This window comes from Oncorhynchus gorbuscha, linkage group LG13, assembly GCF_021184085.1.
Source record: "Oncorhynchus gorbuscha isolate QuinsamMale2020 ecotype Even-year linkage group LG13, OgorEven_v1.0, whole genome shotgun sequence".
NCBI classification, from domain to species: Eukaryota; Metazoa; Chordata; class Actinopteri; order Salmoniformes; family Salmonidae; genus Oncorhynchus; species Oncorhynchus gorbuscha.
Genome location: NC_060185.1, coordinates 86,687,884 through 86,700,383, shown reverse-complemented (window position 1 = coordinate 86,700,383; position 12,500 = coordinate 86,687,884). Strand labels below are relative to the sequence as shown.

The 12,500-nt window shown below is 39.8% G+C and overlaps 1 protein-coding gene across 3 annotated transcripts in view; it reads left to right on the top strand.

Annotated features, from left to right (window-relative positions):
* The window catches only part of LOC123993645 (NEDD4-binding protein 3-A-like), a 154,572-nt gene that overhangs the window by 37,452 nt on the left and 104,620 nt on the right, over positions 1–12,500 (top strand). Inside the window, exon 1 of one of the 3 annotated variants that reach the window (XM_046296008.1) lies at positions 1,511–1,529. The exons of the other annotated variants lie outside the window; for them this stretch is intronic. The gene's annotated coding sequence lies outside the window, so the exon portion shown is untranslated. Of the gene's footprint in view, positions 1–1,510; positions 1,530–12,500 lie in introns of those variants that run through there. 3 annotated transcript variants of the gene reach the window in all.

Genomic DNA, 12,500 nt, shown 5'->3' with positions numbered 1-12,500 from the left:
TGGAAAAAGGATTTATGACAGTATGTACGTATGTCTGTTTTGTGTCCCGAATGGCACCCTATTCCCTATATAGTGCACTAGTTTTGACTAGAGCCATATTGGTGAATAGGGTACCATTTGGGATGCAGTCTATGTCTCCCATCTACTGTATAATGACTAACCTGCTGATTAGAGGGTTAGTGCTGTGTTCTGATCTCTCCTGCTGTGCCCTGCAGCACTACACAGTCAGTATACAGACTCAGTCATTACACAATTAGACACTGCTCAACCATCTGTCGGCCATATTACATCTGAGCGGACTAACTCTGATGCAGGGTAGATATGTGTATGTTACTATGATGCAGGGTAGATATGTGCATTACTATGATGCAGAGTAGATATGTGCACTACTATGATGCAGGGTAGATATGCACATTACTATGATGCAGAGTAGATGTGTATGTTAGTCTGATGCAGGGTAGATGTGTATGTTACTCTGATGCAGGGTAGATATGTATGTTAGTCTGATGCAGGGTAGATGTGTATGTTACTATGATGCAGGGTAGATATGCACATTACTATGATGCAGAGTAGATATGTGCATTACTATGATGCAGAGTAGATATGTATGTTAGTCTGATGCAGGGTAGATGTGTATGTTAGTCTGATGCAGGGTAGATGTGTATGTTACTATGATGCAGGGTAGATGTGTGTGTTAGTCTGATGCAGGGTAGATGTGTATGTTAGTCTGATGCAGGGTAGATGTGTATGTTACTATGATGCAGGGTAGATATGCACATTACTATGATGCAGAGTAGATATGTGCATTACTATGATGCAGAGTAGATATGTATGTTAGTCTGATGCAGGGTAGATGTGTGTGTTACTATGATGCAGGGTAGATATGTATGTTAGTCTGATGCAGGGTAGATATGTATGTTAGTCTGATGCAGGGTAGATATGTCCATTACTATGATGCAGGGTAGATATGTATGTTAGTCTGATGCAGGGTAGATATTTATGTTACTATGATGCAGGGTAGATATTTATGTTACTATGATGCAGGGTAGATATTTATGTTACTATGATGCAGAGTAGATATGTATGTTAGTCTGATGCAGGGTAGATATTTATGTTACTATGATGCATGGTAGATATTTATGTTACTATGATGCAGAGTAGATATGTATGTTACTATGATGCAGGGTAGATATTAGAGGTCGACCGATCATGATTTTTCAACACCGATACCGATTATTGGAGGCCCAAAAGCCGATACCGATTAATAATAATAATGACAATTACAATAATACTCAATGAACACTTATTTTAACTTAATATAATACATCAATAAAAGCCTCAAGTAAATAATGAAACATGTTCAATTTGTTTTAAATCATGCAAAAACGAGAAGAGAACAAGTGTTGGAGAAGAAAGTAAAAGTGGAATATGTGCTGTGTAAGAAAGCTAACGTTTCAGTTCCTTCCTCAGAACATGAGAACATATGAAAGCTGGTGGTTCCTTTTAACATGAGTCTTCAATATTCCCAGGTAAGATGTTTTAGGTTGTAGTTATTATAGGAATTATAGGACTATTTCCCTCCTATACCATTTGTATTTCATTAACCTTTGAGTATTGGATGTTCTTATATGCAATTTAGTATTGCCAGTGTAACAGTATAGCTTCCGTCCCTCTCCTCGCTCCTCCCTGGGCTCGAACCAGCCACACAACGACAACAGCCACCCTCGAAGCAGCGTTGCCCATGCAGAGCAAGGGAAACAACCACAGGCTCACAGCGAGTGACGTTTGAAACGCTAGTAGCGCGCGCTAACTAGCCAGCCATTTCACTTCGGTTACACCATCCTCATCTCACCAGCCTCATCTCGGGAGTTGAAGTCATAAACAGCTCAATGCTTGACACACAACGAAGAGCTGCTGGCAAATCGCACGAAAGTGTATGTTTCCGCTTCTGCCTACCACCGCTCAGTCAGATACTTGTATGCTTGTATTCTAAGTCAGATTATATGCAACGCAGGACACACTAGATAATATCTAGTAATATCATCAACCATGTGTAGTTAGTTAACTAGTGATTATGATGGATTGTTTTTTATAAGATAAGTTTAATGCTAGCTAGCAACTTACCTTGGCTTACAGGCACTCTCCTCGGGGAGTGCAATGAGAGAGAGGCAGGTCGATATTGCGTTGGACTAGTTAACTGTAAGTTTGGATCCCCCGAGCTGACAAGGTGAAAATCTGTCGTTCTGCCCCTGAACAAGGCAGTTAACCTAGCGTTCCTGGGCCTTCATTGAAAATAAGAATGTGTTCTTAACTGACTTGCCTAGTTACATAAAGGTATTTTTAAAAATGTACAATTTATTTATTTATTTTTTCGCAAATCGGCGCCCAAAAGACCAATTTCCGATTGTTATGAAAACTTGAAATCGGCCCTAATTAATCAGCCATTCCGATTAATCGGTCGACCTCTGGAGATATGTATGTTACTCTGATGCAGGGTAGATATTACGACCTCTAGTAGATATGTGCATTACTATGATGCAGGGTAGATATGTATGTTAGTCTGATGCAGGGTAGATATGTCCATTACTATGATGCAGGGTAGATATGTCCATTACTATGATGCAGGGTAGATATGTCCATTACTATGATGCAGGGTAGATATGTCCATTACTATGATGCAGGGTAGATATGTATGTTAGTCTGATGCAGGGTAGATATGTATGTTAGTCTGATGCAGGGTAGATGTGTATGTTACTCTGATGCAGGGTAGATATGTATGTTAGTCTGATGCAGGGTAGATATGTATGTTAGTCTGATGCAGGGTAGATATGTATGTTAGTCTGATGCAGGGTAGATGTATGTTATATGATGCAGGGTAGATAGTCTGATGCAGGGTAGATGTGTATGTTAGTCTGATGCAGGGTAGATGTGTATGTTAGTCTGATGCAGGGTAGATATGTCCATTACTATGATGCAGGGTAGATGTGTATGTTAGTCTGATGCAGGGTAGATATGTATGTTAGTCTGATGCAGGGTAGATATGTATGTTACTATGATGCAGGGTAGATATGTATGTTAGTCTGATGAAGGGTAGATATGTGCATTACTATGATGCAGGGTAGATATGTGCATTACTATGATGCAGGGTAGATATGTATGTTAGTCTGATGCAGGGTAGATATGTGCATTACTCTGATGCAGGGTAGATATGTCCATTACTATGATGCAGGGTAGATATGTATGTTAGTCTGATGCAGGGTAGATATGTATGTTACTATGATGCAGGGTAGATATGTATGTTACTATGATGCAGGGTAGATATGTATGTTAGTCTGATGCAGGGTAGATATGTGCATTACTATGATGCAGGGTAGATATGTATGTTAGTCTGATGAAGGGTAGATATGTGCATTACTATGATGCAGGGTAGATATGTCCATTACTATGATGCAGGGTAGATATGTATGTTACTATGATGCAGGGTAGATATGTATGTTAGTCTGATGCAGGGTAGATATGTATGTTAGTCTGATGCAGGGTAGATATGTATGTTAGTCTGATGCAGGGTAGATATGTGCATTACTATGATGCAGGGTAGATATGTCCATTACTATGATGCAGGGTAGATATGTATGTTAGTCTGATGCAGGGTAGATATGTATGTTAGTCTGATGCAGGGTAGATATGTCCATGATGCAGGGTAGATGTGTATGTTAGTCTGATGCAGGGTAGATATGTATGTTAGTCTGATGCAGGGTAGATATGTGCATTACTATGATGCAGGGTAGATATGTATGTTAGTCTGATGCAGGGTAGATATGTAGTCTGATGCAGGGTAGATATGTGCATTACTATGATGCAGGGTAGATATGTATGTTAGTCTGATGCAGGGTAGATATGTATGTTAGTCTGATGCAGGGTAGATATGTATGTTAGTCTGATGCAGGGTAGATATGTTAGTCTGATGCAGGGTAGATATGTATGTTAGTCTGATGCAGGGTAGATATGTGTTACTATGATGCAGGGTAGATATGTATGTTAGTCTGATGCAGGGTAGATATGTATGTTAGTCTGATGCAGGGTAGATATGTATGTTAGTCTGATGCAGGGTAGATGTGTATGTTAGTCTGATGCAGGGTAGATATGTATGTTAGTCTGATGCAGGGTAGATATGTCCATTACTATGATGCAGGGTAGATATGTATGTTAGTCTGATGCAGGGTAGATATGTATGTTACTATGATGCAGGGTAGATATGTCCATTACTATGATGCAGGGTAGATATGTTAGTCTGATGCATTACTATGATGCAGGGTAGATATGTATGTTAGTCTGATGCAGGGTAGATATGTATGTTACTCTGATGCAGGGTAGATATGTATGTTACTCTGATGCAGGGTAGATATGTATGTTACTATGATGCAGGGTAGATATGTATGTTACTATGATGCAGGGTAGATATGTCCATTACTATGATGCAGGGTTGATATGTATGTTACTATGATGCAGGGTAGATGTGTATGTTAGTCTGATGCAGGGTAGATATGTATGTTAGTCTGATGCAGGGTAGATATGTGCATTACTATGATGCAGGGTAGATATGTCCATTACTATGATGCAGGGTAGATATGTATGTTAGTCTGATGCAGGGTAGATGTGTATGTTAGTCTGATGCAGGGTAGATATGTATGTTAGTCTGATGCAGGGTAGATATGTGCATATGTTACTATGATGCAGGGTAGATATGTCCTGGATGCATTACTATGATGCAGGGTAGATATGTATTGTTACTATGATGCAGGGTAGATGTGTATGTTAGTCTGATGCAGGGTAGATAGATATGTATGTACTATCTGATGCAGGGTAGATATGTATGTTAGTCTGATGTGGGTAGATATGTATGTTAGTCTGATGCAGGGTAGATGTATGTTATATGATGTTAGTCTGATGCAGGGTAGATATTACTATGCAGGGGTTATAAAAGTGTTACTCTGCAGGGTAGACATGTCCATTACTATGATGCAGGTAGATATGTCCATTACTATGATGCAGGGTAGATATGTATGTTAGTCTGATGCAGGGTAGATATGTTAGTCTGATGCATGTTACTATGATGCAGGGTAGATTACTGTATGTTACTATGATGCAGGGTAGATATGTCCATTACTATGATGATACATATCTACCCTGCATCAGACTAACATACATATCTACCCTGCATCAGACTAACATACATATCTACCCTGCATCAGACTAACATACATACATATCTACCCTGCATCAGACTAACATACATATCTACCCTGCATCAGACTAACATACACTATGCATCAGACTAACATACATATCTACCCTGCATCAGACTAACATACATATCTACCCTGCATCAGAGTAACATACATATCTACCCTGCATCAGACTAACATACATATCTACCCTGCATCATAGTAACATACATATCTACCCTGCATCAGACTAACATACATATCTACCCTGCATCAGACTAACATACATATCTACCCTGCATCATAGTAATGGACATATCTACCCTGCATCATAGTAACATATCTACCCTGCATCAGACAACATCATATCTACCCTGCATCATAGTAATGGACATATCTACCCTGCATCATAGTAATGGACATATCTACCCTGCATCATAGTAACATACATATCTACCCTGCATCAGACTAACATACATATCTACCCTGCATCAGACTAACATACATATCTACCCTGCATCATAGTAATGGACATATCTACCCTGCATCATAGTAATGGACATATCTACCCTGCATCAGACTAACATACATATCTACCCTGCATCATATACATATCTACCCTGCATCAGACTAACATACATATCTACCCTGCATCATAGTAACATACATATCTACCCTGCATCAGACTAACATACATATCTACCCTGCATCAGACTAACATACATATCTACCCTGCATCAGTAATGGACATATCTACCCTGCATCATAACTACCCTGCATCAGACTAACATATCTACCCTGCATCAGACTAACATACATATCTACCCTGCATCAGACTAACATACATATCTACCCTGCATCAGAGTAATGGATATCTACCCTGCATAGTAATACATCTACCCTGCATCAGACTAACATACATATCTACCCTGCATCAGACTAACATACATATCTACCCTGCATCAGACTAACATACACATCTACCCTGCATCAGACTAACATACACATCTACCCTGCATCAGACTAACATACATATCTACCCTGCATCATAGTCATATCTACCCTGCATCAGTAACATACACATCTACCCTGCATCAGACTAACATACATATCTACCCTGCATCAGAGTAATGGACATCTACCCTGCATCAGAGTAACATACACATCTACCCTGCATCAGACTAACATACACATCTACCCTGCATCAGACTAACATACATATCTACCCTGCATCATAGTAATGCACATATCTACCCTGCATCAGACTAACATACACATCTACCCTGCATCATAGTAATACATATCTACCCTGCATCAGACTAACATACATATCTACCCTGCATCAGACTAACATACATATCTACCCTGCATCAGAGTAACATACATATCTACCCTGCATCAGACTCATACATATCTAATCATAGTAATGCACATATCTACCCTGCATCAGATAACATACATATCTACCCTGCATCATAGTAATGGAGACAGACTAACATACACATCTACCCTGCACATATCTACACATCTACCCTGCATCATAGTAACATGCATCATCAGACTAACATACACATCTACCCTATCATAGTAACATACATATCTACCCTGCATCAGACTAACATACATATCTACCCTGTAACTAATACATATCTACCCTGCACATCATAGTAACATATCTACCCTGCATCATAGTAATGCACATATCTACCCTGCATCAGACTAACATACATATCTACCCTGCATCAGACTAACATACACATCTACCCTGCATCAGACTAACATACATATCTACCCTGCATCAGACTAACATACATATCTACCCTGCATCATAGTAATGGACATATCTACCCTGCATCATAGTAATGGACATATCTACCCTGCATCAGACTAACATACATATCTACCCTGCATCAGACTAACATACATATCTACTCTGCATCAGACTAACATACATATCTACCCTGCATCAGACTAACATACATATCTACCCTGCATCATAGTAATGGACATATCTACCCTGCATCATAGTAACATACATATCTACCCTGCATCATAGTAATGGACATATCTACCCTGCATCAGACTAACATACATATCTACCCTGCATCATAGTAATGCACATATCTACCCTGCATCAGACTAACATACATATCTACCCTGCATCAGACTAACATACATATCTACCCTGCATCAGACTAACATACATATCTACCCTGCATCAGACTAACATACATATCTACCCTGCATCAGACTAACATACATATCTACCCTGCATCATAGTAATGCACATATCTACCCTGCATCAGACTAACATACATATCTACCCTGCATCAGACTAACATACACATCTACCCTGCATCAGACTAACATACATATCTACCCTGCATCAGACTAACATACATATCTACCCTGCATCAGACTAACATACATATCTACCCTGCATCAGACTAACATACATATCTACCCTGCATCATAGTAATGCACATATCTACCCTGCATCAGACTAACATACATATCTACCCTGCATCAGACTAACATACACATCTACCCTGCATCATAGTAATGCACATATCTACCCTGCATCAGACTAACATACATATCTACCCTGCATCAGACTAACATACACATCTACCCTGCATCATAGTAATGGACATATCTACCCTGCATCAGACTAACATACATATCTACCCTGCATCAGACTAACATACATATCTACCCTGCATCATAGTAATGGACATATCTACCCTGCATCATAGTAATGCACATATCTACCCTGCATCAGACTAACATACATATCTACCCTGCATCAGACTAACATACATATCTACCCTGCATCAGACTAACATACATATCTACCCTGCATCATAGTAATGGACATATCTACCCTGCATCATAGTAATGGACATATCTACCCTGCATCATAGTAATGGACATATCTACCCTGCATCAGACTAACATACATATCTACCCTGCATCATAGTAATGCACATATCTACCCTGCATCAGACTAACATACATATCTACCCTGCATCAGACTAACATACATATCTACCCTGCATCATAGTAATGTGCATATCTACCCTGCATCAGACTAACATACACATCTACCCTGCATCATAGTAATGGACATATCTACCCTGCATCAGACTAACATACATATCTACCCTGCATCAGACTAACATACATATCTACCCTGCATCATAGTAATGGACATATCTACCCTGCATCATAGTAATGCACATATCTACCCTGCATCATAGTAATGGACATATCTACCCTGCATCAGACTAACATACATATCTACCCTGCATCAGACTAACATACATATCTACCCTGCATCAGACTAACATACATATCTACCCTGCATCATAGTAATGGACATATATACCCTGCATCAGACTAACATACATATCTACCCTGCATCAGACTAACATACATATCTACCCTGCATCAGACTAACATACACATCTACCCTGCATCATAGTAACATACATATCTACCCTGCATCAGACTAACATACATATCTACCCTGCATCAGACTAACATACATATCTACCCTGCATCAGACTAACATACATATCTACCCTGCATCAGACTAACATACATATCTACCCTGCATCAGACTAACATACATATCTACCCTGCATCAGACTAACATACATATCTACCCTGCATCATAGTAATGGACATATCTACCCTGCATCATAGTAATGGACATATCTACCCTGCATCATAGTAATGGACATATCTACCCTGCATCATAGTAATGGACATATCTACCCTGCATCAGACTAACATACATATCTACCCTGCATCATAGTAATGCACATATCTACTAGAGGTCGACCTCTAATATCTACCCTGCATCAGAGTAACATACATATCTACTAGAGGTCGACCGATTAATCGGAATGGCTGATTAATTAGGGCCGATTTCAAGTTTTCATAACAATCGGAAATTGGTCTTTTGGGCGCCGATTTGCGAAAAAATAAATAAATAAATTGTACATTTTTAAAAATACCTTTATGTAACTAGGCAAGTCAGTTAAGAACACATTCTTATTTTCAATGAAGGCCCAGGAACGCTAGGTTAACTGCCTTGTTCAGGGGCAGAACGACAGATTTTCACCTTGTCAGCTCGGGGGATCCAAACTTACAGTTAACTAGTCCAACGCAATATCGACCTGCCTCTCTCTCATTGCACTCCCCGAGGAGAGTGCCTGTAAGCCAAGGTAAGTTGCTAGCTAGCATTAAACTTATCTTATAAAAAACAATCCATCATAATCACTAGTTAACTAACTACACATGGTTGATGATATTACTAGATATTATCTAGTGTGTCCTGCGTTGCATATAATCTGACTTAGAATACAAGCATACAAGTATCTGACTGAGCGGTGGTAGGCAGAAGCGGAAACATACACTTTCGTGCGATTTGCCAGCAGCTCTTCGTTGTGTGTCAAGCATTGAGCTGTTTATGACTTCAACTCCCGAGATGAGGCTGGTGAGATGAGGATGGTGTAACCGAAGTGAAATGGCTGGCTAGTTAGCGCGCTACATAGCGTTTCAAACGTCACTCGCTGTGAGCCTGTGGTTGTTTCCCTTGCTCTGCATGGGCAACGCTGCTTCGAGGTGGCTGTTGTCGTTGTGTGGCTGGTTCGAGCCCAGGGAGGAGCGAGGAGAGGGACGGAAGCTATACTGTTACACTGGCAATACTAAATTGCATATAAGAACATCCAATACTCAAAGGTTAATGAAATACAAATGGTATAGGAGGGAAATAGTCCTATAATTCCTATAATAACTACAACCTAAAACATCTTACCTGGGAATATTGAAGACTCATGTTAAAAGGAACCACCAGCTTTCATATGTTCTCATGTTCTGAGGAAGGAACTGAAACGTTAGCTTTCTTACACAGCACATATTCCACTTTTACTTTCTTCTCCAACACTTGTTCTCTTCTCGTTTTTGCATGATTTAAAACAAATTGAACATGTTTCATTATTTACTTGAGGCTTTTATTGATGTATTATATTAAGTTAAAATAAGTGTTCATTGAGTATTATTGTAATTGTCATTATTATTATTAATCGGTATCGGCTTTTTTGGGCCTCCAATAATCGGTATCGGTGTTGAAAAAAATCATAATCGGTCGACCTCTAATATCTACCCTGCATCATAGTAACATACATATCTACTCTGCATCATAGTAACATAAATATCTACCATGCATCATAGTAACATAAATATCTACCCTGCATCAGACTAACATACATATCTACTCTGCATCATAGTAACATAAATATCTACCCTGCATCATAGTAACATAAATATCTACCCTGCATCATAGTAACATAAATATCTACCCTGCATCAGACTAACATACATATCTACCCTGCATCATAGTAATGGACATATCTACCCTGCATCAGACTAACATACATATCTACCCTGCATCAGACTAACATACATATCTACCCTGCATCATAGTAACACACACATCTACCCTGCATCAGACTAACATACATATCTACTCTGCATCATAGTAATGCACATATCTACTCTGCATCATAGTAATGTGCATATCTACCCTGCATCATAGTAACATACACATCTACCCTGCATCAGACTAACATACACATCTACCCTGCATCAGACTAACATACACATCTACCCTGCATCATAGTAACATACACATCTACCCTGCATCAGACTAACATACACATCTACCCTGCATCAGACTAACATACATATCTACCCTGCATCATAGTAATGCACATATCTACCCTGCATCATAGTAATGCACATATCTACCCTGCATCAGAGTAATACACATATCTACCCTGCATCAGACTAACATACATATCTACCCTGCATCAGACTAACATACATATCTACTCTGCATCATAGTAATGCACATATCTACTCTGCATCATAGTAATGTGCATATCTACCCTGCATCATAGTAGTGCACATATCTACTCTGCATCATAGTAATGCACATATCTACCCTGCACCATAGTAACATACACATATCTACCCTGCATCAGAGTTAGTCCGCTCAGATGTAATATGGCCGACAGATGGTTGAGCAGTGTCTAATTGTGTAATGACTGAGTCTGTATACTGACTGTGTAGTGCTGCAGGGCACAGCAGGAGAGATCAGAACACAGCACTAACCCTCTAATCAGCAGGTTAGTCATTATACAGTAGATGGGAGACATAGACTGCATCCCAAATGGCACCCTATTCACCAATATGGCTCTAGTCAAAACTAGTGCACTATATAGGGAATAGGGTGCCATTCGGACACAAAACAGACATACGTACATACTGTCATAAATCCTTTTTCCATTTACTGAATGTGAAGGATGACATGACAGCCTGGTATGTGTCTGTATCCTACTTGGTCATGTAATAAATTGCCTCTATTGTGTAAAATAGGACCCATCATTCTTAATGTGTAATATTGTATTGTCAAAACTATGTAAAATAGAACCCATAATTCTTCATGTGTAATATCAGGGTCAGAACAGCCTACTATGTCTTATAGCTGATAATTACAACACAGCAGTCTTTCTATACAGACTCCCCCGCGGAACTGTCTGCTTCAATCTAGCTGAGGCTCAATGGGCCCGATTCTCCAGATACAGGCTCTATTGCAAGGCTTGTTCAAGTCCACACTGGGACTATTCTGATGGAGAGATGAGGTGGTACTGGAACTATTCTGATGGAGAGATGAGGTGGTACTGGAGAGATGAGGTGGTACTGGAACTATTCTGATGGAGAGATGAGGTGGTACTGGAACTATTCTGATGGAGAGATGAGGTGGTACTGGAACTATTCTGATGGAGAGATGAGGTGGTACTGGAACTATTCTGATGGAGAGATGAGGTGGTACTGGAACTATTCTGATGGAGAGATGAGGTGGTACTGGAACTATTCTGATGGAGAGATGAGGTGGTACTGGAACTATTCTGATGGAGAGATGAGGTGGTACTGGAACTATTCTGATGGAGAGATGAGGTGGTACTGAAACTATTCTGATGGAGAGATGAGGTGGTACTGGAACTATTCTGATGGAGAGATGAGGTGGTACTGGAGAGATGAGGTGGTACTGGAGAGATGAGGTGGTACTGGAGAGATGAGGTGGTACTGAAATTATTCTGGTGGAGAGATAAGGTGGTACTGGAACTCGTCTAATGGAGAGGTGAGGTGGTACTGGAGAGATGAGGTGGTACTCAAACTATTCTGATGGAGAGATGGGGTGGT